The sequence below is a fragment of the Dermacentor albipictus genome, chromosome 6 (assembly GCF_038994185.2).
Source record: "Dermacentor albipictus isolate Rhodes 1998 colony chromosome 6, USDA_Dalb.pri_finalv2, whole genome shotgun sequence".
NCBI classification, from domain to species: domain Eukaryota; kingdom Metazoa; phylum Arthropoda; class Arachnida; order Ixodida; family Ixodidae; genus Dermacentor; species Dermacentor albipictus.
The window spans coordinates 127,802,262-127,830,161 of NC_091826.1; the positions used below are offsets into that span (position 1 = coordinate 127,802,262).

At 46.0% G+C, this 27,900-nt stretch overlaps 1 protein-coding gene across 6 annotated transcripts in view; it reads right to left on the bottom strand.

Moving 5' to 3' along the window:
• Positions 1-27,900, bottom strand: part of LOC135899445 (uncharacterized) — a 359,804-nt gene that overhangs the window by 20,104 nt on the left and 311,800 nt on the right. The window contains exon 1 of one of the 6 annotated variants that reach the window (XM_065428695.2): positions 22,348-22,496. The exons of 3 other annotated variants lie outside the window; for them this stretch is intronic. The gene's annotated coding sequence lies outside the window, so the exon portion shown is untranslated. Of the gene's footprint in view, positions 1-931; positions 1,038-14,564; positions 14,806-22,347; positions 22,497-27,900 lie in introns of those variants that run through there. 2 more of the 6 variants (XM_070541324.1, XM_070541323.1) reach the window with 2 other exon arrangements.

A 27,900-nucleotide genomic window follows, 5' to 3' on the forward strand; every position in this document is an offset into this window, starting at 1 on the left:
TATTGGCTCGCGTTATGTATTTAACAAATCGACTTGACTATTCGAGCGAAACAACGCAGACTTCAAAGGAAGTTCGTGGTTTCTGAGCTAAAGGGTTAGGTCAGTGAAGCTGCCTTATAGCAGCTTTCTTCCTAGCCTCTTCATTACCATGACTCCCTACATGTTGCGAAAAATTAAACTGCGGCAGAAGCGACGACCACGGCATTTAATATAGCTTGCTCATAATAAAACTCCAAACAAATCGGCCGTCTCCTAAATGCAGATAATGCATTTCAGGCAAATATACTGTTTGAGTCCAAGCTAAACAAACAACACTAATGCCAGCTATTTTCAACCTTCACCACAACGTTCACGAATACCTACATGTCGCTTCACATTCCAGACAGCACGAGTTGTTTTAACCATTCTTTCATAGGAAGCACATCAATAAGAAGATCCTTCATGGGCTCAGGCAAGTTTATTAAAAATTTTATGACTGAGTGAGCCTGCACACTATCAACTTTTTCCTTTAGCATGCCTATTAATGCGTGGTAGGCAGGAAAGTCGCAATGTCCCGAAGGGCATTGCTGCTGCTACTTGGATGCGACGTGCCCATTTCGGAGATGGCAATTATTTCATTACTTTATTGCCGCGTTATTCTCCACACACGGTAAGGAATGAGCGCTGCGTTCTTTTGTTTCTGCGGTGACAGGCTCACCACAAACTAAGCTTTGCAGCCCAGTTAGCGCGGCAACATATATATATATATATATATATATATATATATATATATATTTGAAGAGTGGTAACATTCGGTTGCTCGCCCATTAGACTAGAAGCCGTACGTTGTCCTGGCGGATATATTTTGCGCACAACTGACGCGTCTCCATCATCAGGCCCGTTGAGTGATGCAATACTCAAGCCTCTCAGCGATACGCAGTGATATACTTACTGACATAAGCGTCCGCTATGTTATCAATGAACGCCAAAACTCCTTTCATTGGGTGAACCCAGCCTGGCACTTGTCAACAGCTTGTAGAGAAACGCCGAAAGCCACAGCACTGTCTCTCAGCTGGTTGGCATAACGGACGTCGGTGCGCTATTCTTAGTACTGGGACAAGTCCTTGGCTGAAGGCGGAACTAAGAAAGTAACCACGAGCTTAGCAACTGCGCACACGTAGGTGCCCGCGCCTGAAGGCGTTTCGCTGCAGATGTAACGATTGTACTGGTGTCATCGGTGGAAGTTGCAATGACAGGTCTACTTATTGTTCCCGCGAAAAGACGTCGGGATGCTATTTTGGGCGAAATAGAGCTCTTTGTCGCTTGTGTGCACGCGTTTGTTGCCGTGTATAAGGGAGGCTTCCGCAAAGCTACAGTGTCACGAACAGGGCTAGACAGTGCGTGAAGACATCGCTTGAGCAACAAAGCAATGTCGGAGTCTTTGTGTCACCCTTCTGCCGACCTTCCTCATTTTTAGAGCAATATTGTAGCAACACCACATCAATGTTACTCTTTGTGACATTCTTGGTGGGTCGAAGGGGACTTGGCATTGCTCTTTATGCGCGGAGGCTCAGGAACTGCCATACCGTCTGCACAGGGCCCCACATAATATTTTGTCGCTCTAATCTGTTAAACACAGTTATTAAGGGACTTGAGTGAAATGAAAAAACGCCGTCAAGTAGCGCGCTCTTGTATTGTTTTAGCAGTGGCGTTCTTCATGTTGCGCTGAGCTACTTTTCTTACGCTGAAGTTTGCAGGCCGCAAAAGCCGAGTTCTGGAGACATATTATACCCCCTGAGCGCATACATACATCCATACTCTGCCTTGGATCACGTACTTGCGTATTGCATTCGAAGTACCACTGATTTCTGAAGTTTAACGGCGTATTGCATTACTGTCATACCCCGAAGTTGAGACCACGCTGCCATATCCCTAAATTTTTTGTATTTTAAGCAAGAATACCAAGAACAAGAACTGAAAGATATCTATAGCGGCTCCACAGCCACCGTAGTCCTCCATAAAGAAAGCAACAAAATACAAATAAAGAAAAGCATCAGGCAGGGAGATACAATCTCTCCAATGCTATTGACAGTGTGTTTACAGGAGGTATTCGAGACCTGGATTGGTAAGAATTGGGGATAAAAGTTAATGGAGAATACCTTAGTAACTTGCGATTCGTTGATGATATTGATTTGCGTAGTAACTCACGGGACCAATTGCAATGCATGCTCACTGACCTGGAGAGGCAAAGCAGAAGAGTGGGCCTAAAAATTAATCTGCAGAAACCTAAAGTAATGTTTAGCAGTCTCGGAAAAGAACAGCAATTTACAATAGGTAGCGAGCCAATGGAAGTGGTAAGGGAACACATCTACTTAGGGCAGGTAGTGATGGCGGATCCGGATCATGAGACGGAAATAACCAGAAGAATAAGAATGGGCTGGGGTGCGTTTGGCAGGCATTCCCAAATCATAAACAGCAGGTTGCCACTATCCCTCAAAAGGAAAGTGTATAACAGCTGTGTGTTACCAGTACTCACATATGGGGCAGAAACCTGGAGGCTTACGAAAAGGGTTCTACTTAAATTGAGGACGACGCAACGAGCTATGGAAAGAAGAATGATGGGTGTAACGTTAAGGGATAAGCAAATAGTACATTGGGTGAGGGAACAAATGCGAGTTAATGGCATCTTAGTTGAAATGAAGAAAAAGAAATGGGGATGGGCAGGACATCTAATGAGGAGGGAAGGTAACCGATGGTCATTAAGGGTTACGCACTGGATTCCAAGGGAAGGGAAGCGTAGCAGGGGGCGGCAGAACGTTAGGTGGGTGGATGAGATTATGAAGTTTGCAGGGACGACATGGCCACAATTAGTACATGACCGGGGTAGTTGGAGAAGTATGGGAGAGGCCTTTGCTCTGCAGTGGGCTTAACCAGGCTGATGATTATGATGATGACGATGAGCAAGAACAACTTTTCTACCTTGCCATATTTCTCTACTGAGTAAAAAGCGCCATTAAGGCCGACGATTTTCTTACTCTTAGTGTGCATGCAATACTTTTCGAAATAATTTCTTCGTGCATGCTGCAGTACGAGAGACGGAAGTGTATCAAAAATTTTTACTTTGTCATGTCCATCCAAAAATCAGGGTTCTTTATGACTACATTACGGAAAGAAAACCCATTATAAAAAATTAGGATAAGTTATGTGGTTTTACTTGCCAAAACAACTTTCTGATTATGCGGCATGCCGTAGTGGGGGACTCCGGAAATTTGGACCACCTGCGGTTCTTTAACGTGCACCTAAATCTAAGTACACGGCTGTTTTCGCACTTCGCCCCCATCGAAATGCGGCCGCCGTGGCCAAAAAACAAAAAACCATTATAAAGTATTGATAGAAGATAGCACAATTTTACCTAAAGTTGTCACAACTGCACGAGAAACCACATTAACCACGCTCCATTAGTTACATTACCACCAGCAAGACACTGAAGCACAATATAAAAAGCATTATTGATTACATGAAGGTGTCATGCGTGTCTTGTTTTCTATAGCTCAACAGCAAGAAACGCGAGTTTTCTCGTCGATGCCGCAGAATTCCTGCGTGGTACTGAAGTGTATCTGTGCGGACTTGTATCTGGCTTGGTAATGAAAAATGTCGCAGCCTTTCGAGTCCATAAATTAGCAACAAAAAGTAGCAACAAGGGGAACCTACATGAAAGCATACGATAGCAGTAGTCGGAGAAGGAATGATGCGGAAGCCAGCAGTTAGACAAGGGGACTTTGTTGGACAACTTCTCACCACTTCACCAGTGAGCTTGTGTCTTCTATGAAAAGATACAGACTCGTCGAAAGATGCATGCGAGGCACTCTTCACTAGAGTTTAATATTTCTGGCCCTTCAACTGGAACAATAACTTCTTTCAGGTCTGCCTTGTCTTGAATGTGTCCGTACTAAATCATCACACTGGCAAAACTGTAGCGAGTACATGTGCTCATTGGCTGGGACATTCGTGCTGTGATAATGGTATTCTCACGTGAGAATTTATGGTACGACAACAAAAGTGGTCCCCCCGAACTTCTCTGTTGAATAAATGTGCTGTGGCGTAACGTAACCGCCTCCAGACGATGGAAATCAATTTGATTAAATCCTGTTCCTAAAACATCCGATGTCTCCCCTCCACTTGACGTAATTTGCTGATAGCACTATCTTGTTGGGGGTAGAGAGCAACAGACAGAATAATCCAAACACGTCTTGAATCAATCTCAAGCGTCATAACGTACCCAGAGCCTTGGTGTAGCTCCTCAATTGATTATGTGTTCGAAATAGTCCCGCCTGTAGACCAGATGAAGCATCTCAAGCACATATCAGTCGACCTGTTGCACATCACACACGGTGCATATTACAACGTAGTTTACAAAGCCAGGTTTGAGTGTTGCGTCATTGGCTTCATGTTTTGTGGATGCAGGTGTACATGTCCAGCAGATACACTCTTCGGCTCTTCAATGAATCATCGTACTGTCGATGAGTACGAGTCTCCTGAAATCCCGCAGGGTGGAAATCCGCTCTTTTATTTATAATCCTGACATCAAGCGCTTTGCGGAAGCTCTCATTGCACAGCGTCAATAGGACACAAGTATACAAATGATTAATTGAAAAATGACACAATGACTCAGTGCACCCAGATGTCTATTTCTAGGCGTCCCGGTGCCACGGTCTGATGTGCGTGCAAGGCATCAGTAACCAAAAGCTCAGACTGCCTCTCACATTTGCGCTCAAAGCTGTAGTTTTCCAAGTATTATATTGCTTAGCAGTAAAGTGAATAAACATTTGACATTCAAGAAATCGTCTCGCGAATGAAGGCGGCCGGTCCATCAACATCATGCATTGTCCTTATGTAGTCAGCCTGTTTTTAGTGCTGGAATTGCATTGAATTTCCGGCGCCTCCTTGACACTTTTTTAAAATACTGTTTTGATACATCACAAGCGCCGAAAGTTCCGTGCGCTCTAACGACATATTTCAAATCAGTGGTTCCAGGAGTCGGTTTAAAGAACAGTTACGCTTTTGCATATAGAACCTGTTAGTTTCGCTTTTCTAATGTCTTTCATACTTGCCTACAGTATTCATTAACACTGAAAGGGTAAATAACCCTATATCTATCTGGTTAACTTCTCTGTCTCTCTGAGCTCTTACTGCGACAGCACTTGAAAGCTCTAAAGTGAGTCACCTGTGCAACTTTCTCTCTCCGCCCCGTTACAGCGTTGTTGACATCACGCCTGTGACCATTGTCAGGCCATCTCCGCGTACTAAATTCGATTTGTATCAATCGGAGAAGGACAAAACATTCCCCAGAAAAGCTACGCTGTGCTCTGTACGGGCCTTGCGCGATAAAGATTGGTGACGGTGTGAATACAGCGCTCCTTCAATATTAGTTGTAACACAGTTTTCAGCTCAGTGCTCATGCCTGTGAAGGAAGAGCGGTGTCGGCAGCATCGATACATATATATATATATATATATATATATATATATATATATATATATATATATATATATATATATATATATATATACGTATATATAGTGGAATTTTGTTGGTTGCTCTTGTATTTGGGCTATCCAAAATAACTTTTGTTCATCCGAACCAAAATTTTCCCTACTCTCTGTAAACGGCACAACAAAAGCAAGCCCTCACTTTAAAAGAGTTTTTTTTTGGAAAGTGGGAGGAGCAACTTCTCTACAAAGGTCCTCCCTAAAAAGCGGTGGCAAAGACTCAAACAGGCAAAACGCTGACAGATATTCAATGTGCATCATGTGCTGACATCGAACGCCTCGCAGTGCCGCCACTCGCCCCATGGGTGACCCAAATAAGTACAACCAAAATTTCGGACGTCTGATAGCTTATAGTTGAGCAATTTGAACGCCCTCTGACCCGAGCACGTATTATTATACCACCGGCTGGAGCAGAAAGAGCTGTGTGTTTCTTTGTTATGTCGTCGGCGTGTTCTCGAAACTGAATCTAGCTAAGTGTAGTCCATCCAGCAGCCGTCGACCATGGCCGAAACACGAGGAAAATTAGCAGCTACTTTCATTTCCTCACGCGAAGCATATCTAATACTCATGAGAAAGCGAACGACATATAATGCTGTACATACGCACATCTTTCTCAGTAAACGTAACTCCTGTCATTCGGAACACATTTATCCGTTTCCTTAAGGTTCCGTTTAACAAGACTCTACTGCATACATACACACATATATATATATATATATATACATATACATACACATATATATATATATATATATATATATATATATATATATATATATATATATATATATATATATATATATATATATATACGGTCAACTTAGACTTCTGTCAACCACAGGACCACGCAGGATTCCGTAAAGCCTTCTCCACAATAGGCCATACTTACACTATCAATCAGGCGATAGAGAGTTGTACCGAATATGTCTGACCCTTATATGTAGCTTTCATTGATTACGAGCAAAAACCTCAGCAGTCATGAAGGCATTACCGAATCAGGGCGTAGATGAGCAGTATTTGAAAATACTGGATGATATCTATAGCGGCTTCACAGTCACCGTAGTCCTCCATAAAGAAAGCAACAAAATCCCAATAAAGAAAGGCGTCAGGCAGGGAGATACGATCTCTCCAATGCTATTCACAGCGTGTTTACAGGAGGTATTCAGAGGCCACGATTGTGAAGAATTGGGGATACGAGTTAATGGAGAATACCTTAGTAACTTGTGATCCGCTGATGATATTGCCTTGTTTAGTAACTCAGGGGACCAATTGCAATGCATGCTCACTGACCTGGAGAGGCAAAGCAAAAGCGTGGGTCTAAAAATTAGTCTGCAGAAAACTAAAGTGATGTTTACCAGTCTCGGAAGAGAACAGCAGTTTACGATAGGTACCGAGGAACTGGAAGTGGTAAGGCAATACATCTACTTAGGGCAGGTACTGACCACAGATCTGTATCATGAGACTGAAATAATCAGAAGAATAGGAATGAGATGGGGTGCGTTTGGCAGGCATTCTCAGATCATGAACAGCAGGTTGCCATTATCCCTCAAGAAAAAAGGCTATAACAGCTTTGTCTTACAAATACTCACGTACGGGGCAGAAACCTGGAGGCTTACGAAAAGGGTTCTACTTAAATTGAGGACGACGCAACGAGCTATGGAAAGAATAATGATGGGCGTAACGTTAAGGTATAAGAAAAGAGCAGATTCGGTGAGGAAACAAAGGCGAGTTAATGACATCTTAGTTGAAATTAAGGAATAGAAATGGGCATGGGCAGGACATGCAACGAGGGAAGATAACCGATGGTCATTAAGGGTTACGGACTGGATTCCAAGGGAAGGGAAGCGTAGCAGGGGGCGGCAGAAAGTTAGGTGGGCGGAGGAGATTAAGAAGTTGGCAGGGAAGACATGGCCATAATTAGTACATGGCCGGGGTAGTTGGAGAAGTATGGGAGAGGCTTTTGCCCTGCAGTGGGCGTAACCAGGCTGATGATGATATACATATATATATATATATATATATATATATATATATGGTGTGACACATGCGTAGTGCGTTTCCGCCTCAATAGTATGGGGGGCATCCAAGAGAGATGAACGAGGAAGACAATGTGCGGCTGGCTAACAGAGTGGTGGAGGTGCTGGGTATGACACAACGTACCACGGAGTCGAGATACCTAGAACTTCGCCGGCGCCGTCGCCTTGCCGGTCTCTTGCCAACGACCTTCCCTATGGCTCTGGACGGAGGTGTACGAACACCAGGTCTAGTTTTACCAGCTCAAACGTCAGCGCCAGTTCGACCTCAGCATCACTACATGGAACCACGCTCGTTCGCGGGAAAAGTGGGCGAGGACGTGGACGAGTGGCTGACGCACTACACAACGGTGAGCCGATACAACCGTTGAGATTCTGTCACTCAGCTTGAACATGTCGTACTGTTTCCGAGTGAGACAACGCCGATGTGGTATCAAAACCACGAAGCCTCCTTAACAACGTGGGAGCACTTAGTTGAGGAAATTCAGATGTGTTTTGGCGACTCCTACGCCAAACAGAAACGCGCGGAGAGAACACTAGCTCAAAGAGCTCAAACTCCTGGAGAAGCATGCACTGCATAGATAGCAGAAATCCTCAAGCTGTGCAATATAGCCAATTCACAGATGTCCGAGAAAGACTGAGTCGAACATCTCCTCAAAGGAATTGCAGAAGATGCCTACAGTTTCTTTCTAAGTAGGGAACACAGATGTCGTACGTCATTGCCCTACGTTTGAAACGTTGAAGACACGTCGCATTGCGCCAAAATTTGGACGCCTGGCGAATATGGCAACCGTTGCCAGCGTCGATGAGAGCCCGTCCGCCGATCTTTCGTTTGCTATACGGCATATCTTGTGCGAAGAACGTTGCGACAGCAGGCACTTGCACGCCACGTCACGCAACAACCTGATGCTTATTACCCACAACACATGGCACCGGAAGCACCCTGCGCTTCGTGGCGACCGGCGGTATGGGCCATAGACGCCAATCCCACAGGAGTGCCATGGCAGCCGTCGGTATGTGTCACAGACGTCAACTACAGGGGAGCTCCATGGCCACCTGAGGGCACATTTACGCCCGAACACCAAACTTGCAGAACACCCTCGTCCCGGCAGGCTTGCACGCAGACCGACCACTCCTCCTGTGCAGCAGGCTGAGCCGCTCCACTCAGCTGCACGACCCCCCATGGCTGAGCGCTTCGAAGAGCAATTCATCGATCGTAGTTTACCTGTGCGTTATAGCTGTGGCGACTTGGGTCACATTGCCACGTACTGCAATCACCGCCAACCACCAAGGTTCGACCGATCGACGATGTCTAGGCGGTACCACGCTCCCCTTGGCGAAACGTATTCGCCATCGCACACATATCCAGGAAAATTGCCTCACCAGCACCCGGAGCCGCTGCGGAACCGTTCTCCAGCATCCGATCTTTACACCCGCTTCTTACGTTAGCCGGTCGTCCTTCCCGCTGCGTCGCTACCCCTTGCCACCTCCGGAAAAATAGTCAGCGCGGCCGTTTCAGGTGAGGTCGCTGGACAATATTCAACAGAGATACCTCCACCCATTTGTTGGTTTAAGAATAAGGTGTCTGTATTAATCGACGAAGTTACATCGATGACCTTAGTGGACACGGGAGCAACCGTTTCAGTGATGAGTCTTGCGTTTAAAAGCCTCCTAGGGCGAAAAGTGATGTTTCGTGCCGATACGTTTCACGGAATGAATGGGGAGTTGTTGTATCCTGTCGGTGTCTTCAATGTAGACATTACCTCGGGCGGTCCAATATGTAACGCAGATTTCACTGTTCTACCTCATTGTACGCATGACGAAATCTTGGGCCTTGATTTTTTTAAACTGTGTGGTGCCAATGTCGACTGCAGAACGGGATAAATCAGTGCAGGTAGGAGTTTTTCTGCTGCGCTTATGTATGGCCCACTGTGTCATGAAAGTGTGCTTTCTGTGTCCAGGGATACAGTTGTGCCTCCGTTATCGGCAACTTGTGTTTCAGTCACCTGTTTCCCCACAACCAACCGAACATTTGACGCTACCGTGGATCCCGCTAATCTGAGTTGAATCAAGAGGAATGTGCTGATACCGTATTACCCGCTGCCAATTTGTCAGGGACGCACTAACTTATGGGCTGTAAACTGTTCCAATGAACCTGCAATACTACCACAGGGCCTGAAACTTGCCGCCTACCATGAAGATCAAGTGCTGTCGTTCGCCATTCTTACAGAGGTCCCTGATTCTGTGGATGAACGCCACTTCGTAAATGCATGCCCTGCTGTGCACTCCTTCATTCTGACTATGGTGAACAAGTAACTAAGCAGGAAGCAGCCTCACGAAGTGGCGAATATTCTGCTAAAGCATGCCTGACTCTGACGTTTCGCAGCAAGAGGGGCCACCATCGCTTCCTCCTTCTCGTATACATCATCGCATAGATACGGGATCTGCCCAACATTTGCGACAGAAGCCGTACAGTCTCACTATCGGAACGCAGGGTGATCAACGCCCAAGTCCGCGAAATTATGAATGAGAATGTAATCGAAGAATCCTGTAGTCCATGGGCAGCGCCAATGATTCTGGTTAAGAAGAAAGATGGTACATGGCGATGTATGTTGACCACCACCGCCTGAACCCCATCACTAAAATGGACGTATATCCTCTTCAACGTATTGATGATGCCATCGATTGCCTTTCATCATCGTCTGACTTTTCGTGTGTTGACTTGAGGTCGGGTTACTGGCAGATTCCTATACACAAGGCAGACAAGGGGAAAACAGCATTTGCAACAACAGATGGAATTTTTGAATTTAATGTGATGCCATTCGGACTCTGGAATGCGCCTGCAACTTTCTAGCGCTTTATGGACAACATCCTGCGTGGTTTAAAGTGGGAAGTATTCATGTGCTATCTAGATGATGTAGTGATTTTCGGGATCACGTTTAGTCAGCGCAACGTACGTCTCAATCTTGTGCTAGGGTGCTTGGGAAATGCGGGTTCGGTGCTCAACTCGAAGAAATGTCATTTTGGAGAGCGCCAAATACTGGTTTTGGGCCATCTAGTGGATAAGGACGGTATACGACCCGATACAGTGATGACTGCTGCCGTGGAAGCCTTTAAGCAAACTCGCCATGTAAAAGAGCTACGCAGTTTTCTGAAGCTTTGCTTGTACTTCCGCCAGTTTATTCGTGGATTTGCCAACATCGCGTATCCGCTGACATGCCTCCTCCAGAAGGGCGTTCCCTTTGAATGGACTCCTGAATGGGAAGCTAGTTTTCGTGAGCTGAAGTCTCGTCTGACGTCCCATCCCATTCTCCGACACTTCGACCATGCGGCTCCCACAGAATTTCATACGGACGCTAGCGGTATTGGCATCGGCAGTGTCCGTATTAAACGCTTCAACACCAAAGAACACGTCATCGCCTATGCGAGTCACTCTTTAAATAAGTCTGAGCGCAACTACACCGTCACAGAGCAAGAATGCCTCGCAGTTATTTTCGCGATACAACGCTTCCGGCCGACACGTGATATATGACCCTGGTGGCTTAGTGCGGCGAAACCAGCCAGAAAACGTCTATTATGTGAAAAACTGCTGGGCCACTATGTTGCAGCCTATGTGATTAATGATCGTATCTGCGAATTAACCTACCGCATACCACTCCTCACGTCAAATGGCCGACGGTCTGCAAAGACAGAAATTTCGCATGTTATCCGCTTGAAGTCCTGTATTTCTCGACAGCCTGTTTGACTACACCGGCGGGCTTCGTCTGCGCCCAGGGAAATGTGACACGTGCGTCGTGGGTTTACGCCTCAACACGATAGGAGGGCATACAAGAGAAGGTGAACGAGGGAGACGAAGCGCGGCTGGCTAGCTGAATCTCGATAGGCGCTCAGCTGCTAAAGGCCGTCGCGTCTAACTCTGCCTATGTTGTCAATATACGCCATTCGTAGGCGTTTACTCACAAATACATACAGACATATATATATATATATATATATATATATATATATATATATATATATATATATATATATATATATATATATATATATATATATCTGTGTGTGTGTGTGTGTGTGTGTGTGTGTGTGTGTGTGTGTGTGTGTAGAACTGCACAATAGGACGGTACGGTGCAATAGTGGCGAAAGAAGTAGAGAAAGACTAAAGGCATCAATTACGTCAACCGTGATAGTTACTGATTCTTTATCATTGTGCTCATCCCTTACTGCTTCTCGTGATTCTCGCGTGATGAGGGCATTTCAATCATTGGTACCTGGTTACTTGAGAAGCGTGTGTTTGATTTGGGTGCCCGGCCATAAATGACTAATCATTAATGAAATTGCAGACTCTCTAGCCAAGGCATCGATAAGTGGCCCGATTTTTCCTTGCTGCCCTTTGACTGCTTATGTTACTGCAGCTAGATTTCGCAGGAGTATCATTATACAGTCAGTATCAGGCTCCGCAATTACTAACTCTGTGGATTACGGACATCTCCTGCACCCTTGGAACAGAGATTTTTGCTGAACACAGAAAATTGAAGTGTCCATCACGAAGCTGCGCTGCCGTATACCTGCATTGAACTTCAACCTCCACAGGTCTGGTCTGGTCCCCTCACCATTATGCTCATTCTGTGGCGAAGCGGAGACAATCGACCATTTTTTGTTGTCTTGCAGACGTTTTTCTATTATAAGAAAACGACTACTCGAAATTCCGCTTCGCTCTATTCGTCTGACTTTATCAGTGCCTGTGATCCTATCTTTTGGAGCCTCCATTGTTGGGTTCAGCAACAGAAATGTTTGCTTGGCGATCCAAAATTACCTCATTGAAACTAATCGATTTCCATGTTAGATTGATCGTTCTCCCTCCCAACCATAGCTTTCTTTTATTTCTTATCTTCTATTAATTATTATTGTTATTATTATTATTATCTTATACCCGGTTTTCATCTGATTATTTCCTTTTTTCTCCAAACACAAAACGTTTACTTTTTAACTCACACGCCCAAATTGTTAACTCCCTTGTTATCATTATTATTTTAGGCACCTAATTAAACCGCCCGATTCTTGGCCAATCCCCCACTGTGGGTATGTGCCACGGTCACTCAGGACAACAACAACAACAACAGTGTTCGAGCCACCATGTTTGTCTCCATCCGCAAACTCCTGCTCGCGTCACGTCATAAAGACCTGGCAGCCACCTCATCATGGCCTCACATTATCATGCAAGTGCTTAACACCACGGCGTGAATACAGAGCGCACAGCTTCACCACCGACATCGACCACCATCATGACCGCATCACCGCAAGCCTTGAACATACCCAAGTACACTGGATCAGCGGACGATGGGCCCGTGGAAGACTAGTTTCGCCTCCTCGAGTGCCACGCGTCTGCTGCATCTTCGTTGGGACAGGATATGGTCGCCAACTTCAGTGACTACGTCACCGGTGAGGCATTTCGATTCTACCTCACGTACATCTTTGAAAACAATGACTCGTGGGAGAAAATCAAAGAAGAGATCATCAGTCGATTTCAAGTATACGTTGCAGATCCGTCTATAATCCACAAGCTGGGGACATATCAACTGGGTCACTGCAGTCATCCACAGTTTTCATGAAGTTATCATCATCAAAGCGAACCAAAGCGACGTATTACTAGACTGTCGACAACTATCTCTTGTAGTGATCTCCCCAAAACGACGGAATAAAATCGCACGCCTACTATTATTTCACCAGGCACAATGGATAAAGTAAATATTCTGTTCTGTGAGCGATATCCAAGTCGCTTTTCGCCAAGGCTGAATCTTCCATGAAGTTTCACTTCCGTGCAGGAATCAGCAATATGTGCGTCTTCATCCCGTTACCGTGCTCTTGCCATCGCTAATGAATAAGATGCGTTCACTGCGTCTTGTACGTGCGACCCACCTCCTGGTTTCAAGTCATGTGACTGTTCTATGAAGCTGATTCCGGCGTGTGTCTTCACAGAATCGTTTCGCTCCCAAATGAAGCCTAAACTTCTACAGAGGCAGACGTATCCGTAGAAGCCCGTGGTGCAGTCACATATACTGCATCGTCGTCCAATAATCGACCACCCGAAATTTCGGGCTGCATTGATGCAATCGATACAACAAGTCAAATTGAGCCATCTTATTTTCCACCGCGTCACCACAATCAAACCACCAACTCCGCAAGTTCACTTCGCGACATAGAGCGTTTACCTCGATCAACAGCGGACGAAAAGCTGACACATGGCTTTCTAGCTGCTTTGCATATTTCAAGCGCTTTCGCGCACGCCAGACGCCAAAAACTGCTGACATTGCAATCGAGGGCACCGGATATCACACAGTGACAACTAACAGACGTGTTCCTCTCAGCACGACGGCACAAGGATAGCAGCCTTACATGTGGCTTCTGAAGAACCTCGCACATGGACCTCACCATCGGACAAGCCACAGCAGGACGCGTTGTCCCAGCAACTCCAAGAACATGAAGGACGAGTCCGACAGACAATCGCGATGTCGAAAAAGAGCGCCATCGAAAGAGAAGATGCAATACAAAGGAATACATGAACACTCTAGTCAACTGAACCGAAGAAGAACTCGGCAGTTATGTCGTTTTCCTACAAATGACCGTCGTCAAGAACTCTTCAGCGCCACAGATCAAGACCTTGCCTGATACGACAAATGCCACAAGAGCGCAAACGACGACGAATAGGCAGCTGCAATTTTCTGGCATACTAAAGCAACACAAATGGCGCATGAAAAACTTAGTGCAACGTGCACTCGTTGCAGAGAACGCACATGTCCAGCCACCAGAAGCGAGCCAACTTCATGCAACGTAGGTCTCTAGTGATAGCAATCAACCGAAGTCCACGAATTCTTCATTCCAAATGCACTAGCTTTAAGTGAAACCATAGTTCTTTCTCCTGCAAGGCACTTCGATCTTACTCAGTTGTATCAAGAGCTCAACATGTACTTCGATCAGTGTTCACGTGCTTCGGTGCATTTACCTGAGCTCTGCCTGACGTCACCGGACTGCCAGACGGACATCGTTCATATGTGAGGACGTTGTGACGGTATCATCCGCCCTTGTACCTACGATTATCTCGGTGGGAGGGGGAAGCGTGTGACGGACCGCACAATAGGACGGTACGGTGGAATAGTGGAGAAAGAAGTAGACGAAGAATAAAGGCAGTGTTCGGGCGACCATTTCCGTCTCCGTCCGCAACCTCCTGCTCGCGTCACATATATGTATGTAACAGACCTGTCCGACTAGGAACAATGTGCATAGCTCATGCTGCGATCAGGTACTTCTTTCTATACGTATATAGCAGTCTAGATGACGTCCTTTTTTTTTGCTTTCTAAAAAGCAAGAAATGAACAGAACGAGACAACCGGCATATTTTTTTTTAGCTCGTGCTTATAAAACATCAGAAAGAGCTGCATACTGATGAAGCGGCAGTCGTTATGTGCATGGAGACAATAACTGTCGGGTTTCGTGGCTGCATGACAATAGATGTCTTCTGCCTACTATAGTGCGGACCCTGAATAGATGGAGAAGAGTAGGACAACCTTATTAGGGGACACAACACGATCGCTGTTCTCTGCCCTCCTCCTTGAAGTTAGCTGTGAGACATTATTTGAGAAAAGTGACTAAGTCGTTTACTTCTCGCAATAGCTGAGCCGAGTAGCAAGGCATTACGCGTCAATGTAGAGAAGAATGATCGTGCATACTGTATAAAGTGCTGTTTTACAGAGCTGACACATAACTGTTTCGCAGCCAGCACCTCAAGTATGCGGACAATCAAGTAAGAATATGGGAGCAAAAGGAACAGATTCTGAGCCTTAAATTATGTTGCGCTAACCCAACGCCATGTTGGCCTCTAAACGAAGCGAAGCGTATGGGCAGTGATCAGGTGCTTATTTTGCTCAAGATCACGCAAGGTCACTATTAAGGCATCACACAACCCCTACTGAAGGTGCAAATGTGTGTTCTGGACTGAAACACAAAAACCATGAGTTGAATACCAATGTGTTAATTTATTTAGTGCAGTGAGATGCCTTGGGATGTGTAAGTGGCGCCTTTGTTACAGTTCATTAAAGGAAAATATTTAAACGAGAAGTATATAATATGAACGGGGTTTCCAGAGGGGCAACTTTAGATGAGGAATGTTTGAAAACATGGGCGCGCGACCACGCCCGAATAAGTACGCACAACTATTGCACATGTTTGCACTGGTGCCTGCTCTTCATCCTCCCTCCCCCCTTCCAGTCTGCAACGCCGGCGTTTGTTGTACATATTTTTTGTAGGACTATTTCTGAACCCTCCTCGTCAACTCTAAGAGGCGAGAGAGCTGAGAAGGGCCTCAAACTACACACCCTACGACAACGCCGTCTCCTTCTTGGCATATCCAACCCCCCTCCCCCTAACGCACTGAAACGCTTCTCTCTTCGCTGTAATCCATGCGCCCCGCAACATTTATAAACGCTTTGCTCCTATTCGGAGCTCGGTTTAGTGGAGGCAAGGAACACACCGTTTGACAGGTTGAGAACAGACAGTGGACCGGATTTACTCAAAAGTAGTATTGCCGAGCAGCTAAGGTGTCGCTCCAGTCAGGCAGCCACCTAGATTCCAAGATCAGGGGTCAATGACCCCTACGATGAGCAAGGCGAAGTAAACTGGATTTCCGCGAACCGGGTACAAGGTAGTGACGGATGGTCACTACACTCCTACCGTACTCTGGAATGCTGCTGTCTTTTCTTAACTTTCTGCCGCCCCCTGCTACGCTTCCCTTCCCTTGGGATCCAGTCCGTAACCCTTAATGACCATCGGTTATCGTCCCTCCTCATTACATGTCCTGCCCATGCCCATTTCTTTTTCTTGATTTCAACTAAAATGTCATTAACTCGCGTTTGTTCCCTCACCCAATCTGCTCTTTTCTTAACCCTTAACGTTATACCTATCATTCTCCTTTCCATAGCTCGTTGCATCGTCCTCAATTTGAGTAGAACCCTTTTCGTAAGCCTCCAGGTTTCTGCCCCGTAGGTGAGTACTGGTAAGACACATCTATTATATACTTTTCTCTTGAGGGATAATGGCAACCTGCTGTTCATGATCTGGGAATGCCTGCCAAATGCACCCCAGCCCATTCTTATTCTCCGGATTATTTCCGTCTTATGATCCGGATCCGCCGTCACTACCTACACTAAGTAGATGTATTCCCTAACGACTCCCAGTGCCTCGCTGCCTATTGTAAATTGCTGTTCTCTTCCGAGACTGTTAAGCATTACTTTAGTTTTCTGCAGATTAATTCTTAGACCCACTCTTCTGCTTTGCCCATCCAGGTCAGTGAGTATGCATTGCAATTGGTCCCCTGAGTTACTAAGCAAGGCAATATCATCAGCGAATCGCAAGTTACTAAGGTATTCTCCATTAACTTTTGTCCCCAATTCTTCCCAATCCAGGTCTCTGAATACGTCCTGTAAACACCCTGTGAGTAGCATTGGAGATATCGTATCTCCCTGCCTAACGCCTTTCTTTATTGGGATTTCGTTGCTTGCTTTATGGAGGACTACGGTGGCTGTGGAGCCGCTATAGATATCTTTCAGTATTTTTACATACGGCTCATCTACACCCTGATTCCGTAATGCCTCCATGACTGCTGAGGTTTCGACAGAATCAAACGCTTTCTCGTAATCAATGAAAGCTATATATAAGGGTTGGTTATATTCCGCACATTTCTGTATCACCTGATTGATAGTGTGAATATGATCTATTGTTGAATAGATGTTGTTGAAAGCATTTAGCTTTTCTGGTGAACTGACAGCGATTTCTTGTGGATGTCTAACTCGTATTTCTAGGCTGATCCAGTAGATAGTTCAGTCTAACACAGCTGTAAAAAAAAGGGCATGCTATGTCACTTCCGAGCAGACGGAGGAACGACATATTATAGGGTTCCCGGCTCACACGTCCCCCGACACCCCCGTACCCAACCTCGACGAGGAGGTCCACCACGCTGCGCGAGGTCTCGCATTTCGCGCCCGCGTAGAAGGATCCTCTGTTGGGGTTGAAAATCCAACGGAGGCATGGACAGAGAGGTACAGAATGACCAGGTACTGGGATATTAGAAAATTTTATCAAAATTTCAGGCATGTTTATCCACCCCCTAACCCCAAACTCGACAGGGTCCACTCGGCAGACTGGAGGCAGTTACAAACCAAGACCTTTCTCAACCACGTCCATCTCAGGAGTATATATCCGGGCCTCTATTCAGATGATAACTGTAAACTATGCGGCAGGGATCACGCATCTCTTATACACATTCTCTGGGAATGTGAGGTCATATGAAGAGAAAATGCAATTTCCGCAGCTACGGCACGATGGACGGCCGCGTTATTCCGCTCAAACCTCCAAGATCAACTATGGGCCATCCAGCAAGCCCGTGAGGCGGCGGAGAAGCAGGATCTCCAGACCTCCTCGGCCCAGGCCATCAATTTGCCGGATTTTCAATAAAGTTGTTACCGCCATGATGATACGGTACCACGGCGCGGCTCTAAGGGGAGAATTCTTCCATTCTTCCCTCACGACAGCTAGCGCTTCGAGGCAATGTCGTTTAAGACGCTGCGCGTATGGTCGCACACGATACATAGGGTTCCGAACAGGTCTTTGAGGAAATGGTTTCCGACGTACCAGTTGGCTATCGTGTACGGGTAGGGCACGGTGGTAAGGATAGCGCCACCCATAACACGTAGTGGAACACACTGCCACAAATCACCACCTCTCGAAAGCTTGCTAAAGGCATTCTTATGTAGCGAAAAGCGCCGGTACTTCGTATATAATTTTTTTTTCTAGTGGGCTTCTCCTCAGACCTTCCTCTTTACTCCTGTTAAATGATATAAACTCTACGACTGGAAACGCCGAGTAGTTCGCAAAAAAAAATCGCTTTAAAAATTTCATACTCACAATATCATAGCCACAATGCAGAAGTCGAAAATATTCGCCCCTATATCTGTGGTCTTTTATAACTTGGGCATAGGAATAAGTATTGTCATTTGAAATGTGCATAAACTTTTGTTCTAAATAGGTTACGTTTAAAGCAATGTATTTAATAAGTTGCCGCATAGACTGCGCTGACGTTAGTGCTTGTTGACCAGGCAGACACTAAAAATGTAGCTGTGCTGAGCTGAAGCTGAAGAAGACGTCTAGATAGGTATTTATGTTGATGATAAAACATGCCCCCTGGCGTTAACGTCGTGTTTGAGCAGGACATAAACGTCCTAATATGCGCCCCTAATTTACATGGCCAGTACACGAAAGTTAGACAAATAAATAACTTACCAAAACAGTAACAGACAGACAAGACGCAATTCTAAATGAGTTTAAAGTTTCAGTAGTGCAGCAACTAAGGCTGACGTACGAGGGCTGAAGATGTAGGCTGCCCCCCCCCCCCCCTAAATAATTTTGTAAAGTTTTCGTGCGTTTGCTATAAGTAACCGCTGCGTCTGTCTTTTATTTCTTTTTCTTTTCTTGCGACGTTGGCTTTGTGCGAGACCTCAGTTTCCTTTTCAGTATTGGTCCTACACTTTTCTACAGAATGCCACCCGCCTGCACGAGCACTGCTTATTCGTGTTGAATAATTTATATTGCCAGGTAGCCGAGGCTTTTTTCTATTTTTTTATGACCACTTTTCCAACTACCAAGCCGCTCAGCTCAGAGCAGACTGCCGATGCGTCTCATCAGCTGCAAAACTCTGAAGCTGGCAAATATGCTACATTTTCCCACGGCTTGCAACGAAACAAAAAACGAAACAGAAACTTTACCCGCCGCCCTATCCTCTTTCAGCCTGCACCTCTAGTAGACAAAAATTCATAGATTTCGTGAGAGAGACGCTAGAGGAGGCAGGGAGGGGTGTCTATCCACCATCTTGTTCGAAGCGTTAAAGCAATCAGAGGGGTTGGAACTTATATTCCGGCTGTGTGCAGATGATATTATGTCCATGTATGCTTATCCTGAGTGTCCCGCCATTTATAATGTTCCCAGACCTCTTTATGCAGTTCACCGACGCCTTATTGCGTAAGCAGTGGCGCCAGCTGTGAAGTTGGCTGGGTTCGTCGCCATGCAGTTTTGGGTGAATGCTCCGTGTAGTATGCCAGAAAAACATTCAGACGCTTGTGTTCATAGTTTTTCGGGCTGGCATGGTCTGCTTTCTACAACACGGTGTCTTCCACCTTTGAAAATGTTCAGATGTTCAGTTAGACGTAGTGAAGGGGTTTAACTCAACATTGCTGGGGTATCTGCCCACTGTTGGGGAGACGGATACAGTACCCAGTGCATTGCGTGAGCGAGTGTTTGAACCTCCATTGGCCTAGGAAATTACTTTGTAAGCACACATATCACGAATGGACCATTATTACAAATTTCGCCCTGTGTAGTTGGCCTATGTCGTGGGTTTAGCACGAAGGAATAGTTCAAGTAGCCTATGTTAGGTGATCGGTGCCATTTCCTGATAATTTAGATGAGTCTCCAAGCTCTTATTTACAGACAGCTTTCTGCAACAAGTTGATTGATTAGAGGCAGCTGTTGCTTACAAATAAATGTGTTTTCATTAGTAATAACACCCCGCCGCACAACTGGCAAGGCGAGGAAAACCGGCTCCGCCACACGCCCGACCACTTTGTGGAATTCGGGTCCTCACAAGGAGCGACACCATTAGTTCTATGCAGTGCGATTGAGATATTGCAGCTTACATAGCAGTGGGACAGCTCCAAATAAGGGCAAGGCGTATGCCACATATGCCGCGTCGCAAATGACTCGAGTAAAAGAAGGCAAATCCTACGCGCTATGGTAATCGGTGTAGGCGAAGATTTAACGAGACGACAAGCGAGAACGGCGCACGAGGATGAGAAACGCTAACCAGGTCAGCGATAACAAGCGCTCGCCAGGCTCACCAATGGGCATTAGCCAATGTGGCGCACAGAGAGGAAATGTCACTTGTATTAAGGCGCAATATTATCGAGCAATCACTTCCAGCCACACATCATCATCGACAAATTTCGCGAGTCTCTACGTCGAACGTGTCGAAGTACACGAACGAAAGTGGTTGTGAAACAGCACCAGAAACGCTGTAAACCAGCTAAAATCGCATGCTAGGTTTGTCGCGAGAGAGAGCACGACGCTGCGGTCACCGTGCGAGATGCAGTGGCAAGCGCACGCGCCGCTACCCCTTCGCTTGCGAGCGAGTATGCGGCCATCGGACCCGTCGCGCACAATCCGGGCCTTGGCCAGAGGCGGAAGTACGTTGCCGGTGGTCGAAACTCTCGAGCGCAGGGAGGATGGCGGCGAAACCTCGATGCCCCGGGGGTTGCACCGTCGTATTGGTGATAATAAAATATTGCCATCCCGTTCGAAACAGGGCGGCAACAAATAGTCACTCAGCTTGCTTGAGCTAATCAGTCATACCATATATATTTATCGGTCTAGCATTATCTCTGTGTCTCCCAGTTAACTTCTCTCCTCCTTAAAACCTGTATATCTCCTTTGTAAAATTACGTACGCCTGAAACGGATCCGGTCCGATCAATTTCTGCCCTGCATTTCACTGTTCACTTATATTGTAAAAGTCGCCGGTTTAGCTCCACTGCTACCGGTTAATGCATCCGTCCAATCCCAGCGCTTCTGAAAGGTGAACGTTTTCTGCGGGTCTCGCTGAAAGAGTCCCTTTGCATGACATTAGTATGTGTCGAGCTGTCTCCGGAGTTTTGCTGCTTCAGAGGCATGCCACCTCCTGTTGCGAATATGTATGGACATGTATGACTAACAGAAATCCAACCCGTCTGGTACCACCTCTTGATATGTTGCCCGTCGTCGCTGCTCTTTTAAGTGCAGAACTTCTTGAAGTTTTTCTGTCGTGCATGGTGGTGCGTTTCTCGCTTATCGCATTACATATGATGTGATAACTACCATGTACGAAAGAAAAATTTTGTCTTGATTGTTAGAGCAACAGGCTTCACCGCTGGAGGACCGATGTTTCTAATCCCATCGTCGGACGTGCTTCTTCCGACAGACAGACAGACAGACAGACAGACAGACAGACAGACAGACAGACAGACAGACAGACAGACAGACAGACAGACAGACAGACAGACAGACAGACAGACAGACAGACAGACATTCCTATTAGAAAATAATTCGCTATTAGGTTCTTATTCACTCGTTACAACGGAACACCTCATTACAAGAACCTAACTGAGAATAGGCACTCCCTCTCCTTAAGAAAAGTTTGAATTTTCACTGCCCGTTCACCAGGTCCGGAATCCTGAGCCAAGCTATAAACGCAATTCACATGTTGGTCCACGATATTCACAAAAGCTAAGTAATAATATTTGGGGTTTTACGTGCCAAAACCACTTTCTGATTATGAGGCACGCCATAGTGGAGGACTCCGGAAATTTTGACCACCTGGGGTTCTTTAACGTGCACCTAAATCTAAGCACACGGGTGTTTTCGCATTTCGCCCCCATCGAAATGCGGCCGCCGTGGCCGGGATTCGATCCCGCGACCTCGTGCTCAGCAGCCCGACACCATAGCCACTGAGCAACCACGGCGGGTGCACAAAAGCTAAGTCGTCAATACACGAAGGAAAGTGGTCGCTCGCGGTGATTGTTGTTCCCCTGCGTATCCAGTGCACACATTTAAGCATAGGAAGATTATAAGGCACGAAATTTTCCACAAACCTACAAAAGCCAATGCGAAAATTGTCAGACCGAGGATGTATGCCAGGAACTGAAAACTCACAGAATGTTGCTGCAGTATTCTGGCGCCGGATGTCGAACAAATGTAACGACGAAACGCAAGTTCTGCCGCGCTTCCCGACATATCCCACTCAACACAATATATTTTGTGGCCTAGGGTCGTAGACACGCCGCAGAATTGAAGAACGCCGCACTATATCACTTCTGAAAGCAAACTTTGCTTTCTGTTGAATTTTCACTACGTAAAAGTTCTTCCAAGAAAATTATCTCTTCTGTGGTGTCTAGACGTCAAGTCACCAAGGTACGCGGTGTCTGTCGACGCTCTCTTTTCTCACACGATCGATTGTTTATAAGACCATGCTGGTTTTGTGCTTGTTTTCTTTTGAAAAGGCAGCGGATGTCACAGACGTTTGGCCTTACGGAGTAAAAGGGCAAGCATGGCATATTTCAAGACGCAGCTGCGTTTATTTCGGGAGCAGTTACACTAAGTCTAGCTCGACGCTCGCAGCACGAGAGTGCACGAAATCGAAGTTGCAGACGGTAGTTTGGCCTTTTGCCGAAACTGCCGTCTGCGAGAAGTGTCTCTTCGGATAGCTTAGAGTCGCGGCGAATGCATAAGTCAAGTGAATCTAAAATTTGCTTGTTTTTTCAATGCTGTCGTGCGTACAACCATCTTACGCGCAACAGCCATAGCGTGCAGATTGTTAGTGTCGGGTGTAAGAAAGAAGCATTATTTTTGCTATAAAGCAATCTAGCTTCTTTCTCGGAACCAAGCTTTCGCAAGCTCTTCACGTCTCAATCGAATCATCTCGCCTGCAATTGAGCTACTGAAACTGAATGCGAACACTGACCGGTTTAACGCTGTGATTAAATTCCGTGCGCTAAAGCAGCGTCGCCGACAACTGAAGCAAGAAAAAGGTGCCGGAAACAAATGTAAAACTGCGAATTACAGATAGTCATAAGCAGATACCGGAAATGAGAATAGAAGACCGAAACGAACTCTCAGATCCGTTTTCTTTAACTTTTCGCCGAAAGCATGCAAATATACCCCACAAATTTAAGGAATATTCTAGCTACATGGTAACTTCGGTCTCTAGACGTAATTCAGCGGCGAAGAAGCCAGGACCTTCCTACCACTACTGAAAGAAGATTTCAGGTGCGCCACAGTGATTATGTGCCATATTTTACTTGCAGTGACAATGTAATGTGCTGGTTCATGTCAAATCCCTGTGAAAAACAGGTAGAAACGATCTGAAGTCGGAGTCACGATACAATAATGTTACATTCTGCTTAGAGCGTCTAATAAGGACATGAATATGGGCTTTTTTGAACAAACAGTGCCAATATTTACAGGCGTTGAAGAGATGACTAACATACCACTGTTATAGTGTTAATGGATATATGTAAATATGCGCGTTGTTGAGTATTAATGAATCTCGACGAAGAAACGAGGGCTGAGCGTAGCTTTCTTTTTTTGCGGTTCAACGTTCCCAATAAGGATTTCTGCAGTGAGAAAAACTAAACCTAGCAACAAGTCAAGCTCTGTGAATATATAGTAAGATCAACGAAATTATCTCGCACCAAGTGATGCAAGTTTGCCTCCGATTGTATTGATACTTCATTCGAGCCGAAGGTCTCACTTCTCGCTACCTGGCTCACCTGTTGCTCGTATTGTTGAGTAGCTTTCCGCTCAAGACATCAGCGACCACAGTCGTTCATTGGGATGAAAGGTTCGTCACGTACACTCTTAAACAAGATTGGACCCTATGGGTGGTATGTTGCCACACAACAGTAATCGTCATCTGTATTGGCCGCATTTCCTTTCTTTAGCGCCGTGAGCTCGGACCTTCTAAGTCATTAACGGCATGCGCGTTATCAGTATGACAGAGCATTCTCGGCAAGAATGTAGTGAGCGCAGCGTTTTCAAGGAAGTAAACGCAAGCAGCACAGATGATGGTTACCATTGTGGGGCAAGTATACACCTCAATGGGTGTACCAGTGTAGAGCAGAAAAATCACACACATCTTGTATGTTATGCTTGCGCTATGCTGTAGAGCATGCCACATCAAGTACCCCGATCGAGTTATTTTGAATTTAACTAAAGGAACTCAGACATCACGTCAATGACTTGAAGGAAGAGACTGTCAGACGACCAGACGTGCTGCTTTCGTGAGGCTCGATGGTTTTCTATGCTTGGTGTCATTATCGAAAAAATGGTGTTTTACTGTGACAGCTGCAGTGAGATTACTCCCAATTTATTTTGATGCGGCGTTTGTGCGGCACTGGCGCTGTCTACTCACAGAGAATACGACGTCAATGCCTACAACATCTGAAAGCATAGTAGCGACTTTCCGCTCAGTAGTTCCTAGCTTCGTGCTGCTGCCGCGTAAAATTATGTTCAGACAGCAAAACCACTTTACATTAGAGATTTTCGGTGCACTCTTTATTTCTTTGAATTGCAACTATGAATTAGCCGCCTTTATACAGCGCTATGAAACAGGAATGGCGTTTTTTTCAAAACGTCGTAGTGGGTTTGTTTTTGGCATATAGTGCAATACCTCAGTAAGTTGGTTCTTTACTTGGCTTACGTAATGCCGTACTATCAGTAAATACATGTCTGATCCTGTAGGTACTTTTGTTATTATTGTTGTCTGGTTCCAAAGTGATACATGTATAGAGCGGCGACCTTTAGAACGAAAGTACGATTGAACACATGTTTTGTGCGCTTCTGTTTGTAGTGTGTCATGCTATGTTGATAATGTGGCGGGAAATGCTGAAGGAGTACGGGAGGGTACGACGCGATGTAGAGTGATATTGGGCAGACAAGGCAGAGCTAGGTAGATGATTAAAGATAGCTCTTAAGCGACCCATGTGGCCGCCTTAGAAACCAATATAGCCCGACATGTAATCTTAGCTGCTTAAAAGAAATGCTCCAAGTTGAGTAAGGACATATTATTTCGAGCGGGACTATGCGCACCGCGCCCAATGCGACCACCAGTGCGCAATGTGTATCTATTTCTGCAATGATAAATGTTATCTATTTCAAAATGTATTTACAATGACCTTACAGGCCCCCGTAGGAGCATGACGTAAGGGGGGGTATAAACAGACACAGTACTATATGAGCTAGTGAACATATTATGTAGCAAGTGGCACTTATACATTTCTACTATAAAGCATTCAAACACAAGAGATTCAGCACTTTAAAAAATGAAACTGATGCGCAGTACAAACCACGATGCAGGTTATTTATTTACAATGACCTTACAGGCCCCCGTAGGAGCATGAAATTTGAAGGTGTCATTTACCGCAAGTTATCGTGGTCAAAGTGCACTAATGCGCTACATACAGAGCGTTCGAGTTTCATGCACGTTGTTTTTGTCGTCACTAGGCTGAGATGAGGGCAGCCCCTAAACGAAGTCTTCTTCAACTATACCATGCGCTGATTGTAGAATATACACCTCAGTGTGCCTGTGATGTAGAGTTCGTGCTCGACTTGCCTCCCTGTGTTAGAGAACGTGAAGGTTAAAGTGTTGCTAATAGGTCTTGGCCTACCACATTGTACATCGATCCGGAGCATGATAGAAAAGTCGCGGACCTACCTTATCGGCGTCTACAGGCCTAGTGGGCCTGTTCGCGTTCAGCTTCGATTACCGATTCGACATACAAATCATCTCCTTACATCATTTCTACTAACCCACCAAGACTGTGGCAACTGAAAAAGCTTTCACATTTCATCATCCTTCTGGCTTCGAGGTACAGATATCACACTCCCGTGGGCACATCCTGTACCACTAGTATAGCTTCATATATTTGTCTCTTCTAATACGCTATGATTCCCCTCCATTGGCCTCAATCAGCTTACCTTGTCTCATTCGTGTCAGCTACACGACTGCTTCATGCACTGATGAACCTGTCCCTTCAAGCATCTTAGCAGCAGCTTGTGTGATTCTACGAATAGCTCAGCCTCGTCAGTGGGATCACAAGGCTACTGCAATTACTGCAGAATTAGATTCCAAACAAGTAACTATTTCTTTTGTTTTGCTTGTTCCATACGAGAAAGAAAGAGAAAAAAGTTTTTAAAATGTTCTTGCTGAGGTCAAGGGGGCAGGTACCGGGAGCCTAACTCCGCCGGAGCTCCTCTTCTTCAGGCAGCGGTAAGACTTTAAGTCTTGGCGGCGGCGTCGGACTACCAGACTGCGCAGAGTTGATTCTCCGGGCATGCTCTGAGCAGCACTGCCTCCCACTGCTCGGCCATGGTGATCGTAGATGTAGGGTTGGTGCTGGGTTTAATGGTGTGTGTCGCTGCGGGACATGCCCAGATATAAAAAGATAATGTACAGCGCGAAGGACAAGGACTGCGTGGGACGACATACACAGCGCTGACTCCCAACAATATAGCGTTGCCACATCGTGTGTATATATACATGTATATGGAAACGCAATAAAATATTGTTGGAAGTCAGCGCTGTGTATGCCGTCTCTCGCAGTCCTTGTACTTCGCTCTGTACATTATTTTTGATCATGAATTACCAACTAGCCCAAGCAACCACCCTAATGCCCAGATAATGTGGTCGAAGTGGGCGCGACTTCTCCGCACGCTTTGCATTGTGGTGTGTAAGCATCTGGGTAAACATGAATGTACAGCGAGGGTGCGGAGAATTGGTGTGTCCGTAATAATCACCACGTTGTCGATGTGTACTTATTCAGTGACTTGTCAGGAGGTGGTTACTCCATTCTGGTCTTACGATAATGCATGAGGATTTCACCATACTGACACGTGCATTTGTTTTTCTTTTGCGGTGACCGCTTTTCACCGTAGAACAAATATCGCTCAGCGCGGGAAGCGCCCACATGTATCGGAAGTTTCTCGAATGTTAATGATGGTTCTGTCTGATGTCTGTTGTCACCGAAGGTTGTGTGATCTGATTGCATGTGCGACGCGACATGTGTAGAGCTTTCTGGAGTGCACGCGGGCACCAGCGATTACTGCGGAACCTTCGATGACGCACATATAAAAGCCGACGCGCTTGACCAGCAGATGAGATTTCGACGATCGCTGACCTTGTTCACCGCTATCGCTGTGCTTTGAGTGCAACTTGCTTTTGTGGGCACAAGTTTGCCCGATAAATGTTAGTTTCATCGTTTACAGATCTGCCGTTGTATTATTCACCGTCCCTACTGCGGGACAATACGTAACCATTCTGCCTTTCACGTGGCCGCGCCAAGAGACGACAGCCTCGTATTCAGCCTGCTGGGCTGCGGTCGTCATGGAGGTCACTCCTCCGATGACGGGTCACGCGCCTGGTAAATGGTGTCGCGGGCAGCGTCGTGAGCGACTTCGTTCCCGGCAAGGTCCGAATGGTCCGGGGCCCAGATTAACTGAACGCGGCAGTGACGGGATGGGGATGTGTTATAGAGTACGCGGTGTGCTTGCGTTGAGATGAGGGCTCTGGTGAAATTGTGGACAGCCGTCTCGGAGTTGCTAATGATGCAAGAGGCCGTAGTCGCTTTGTGTGCAGCGTATGGAACTGGTAGTGGTACGGTTCGGCACCATGACCACAGCTAGCGCCATGGCCGGCAGTTGCGGGTATTC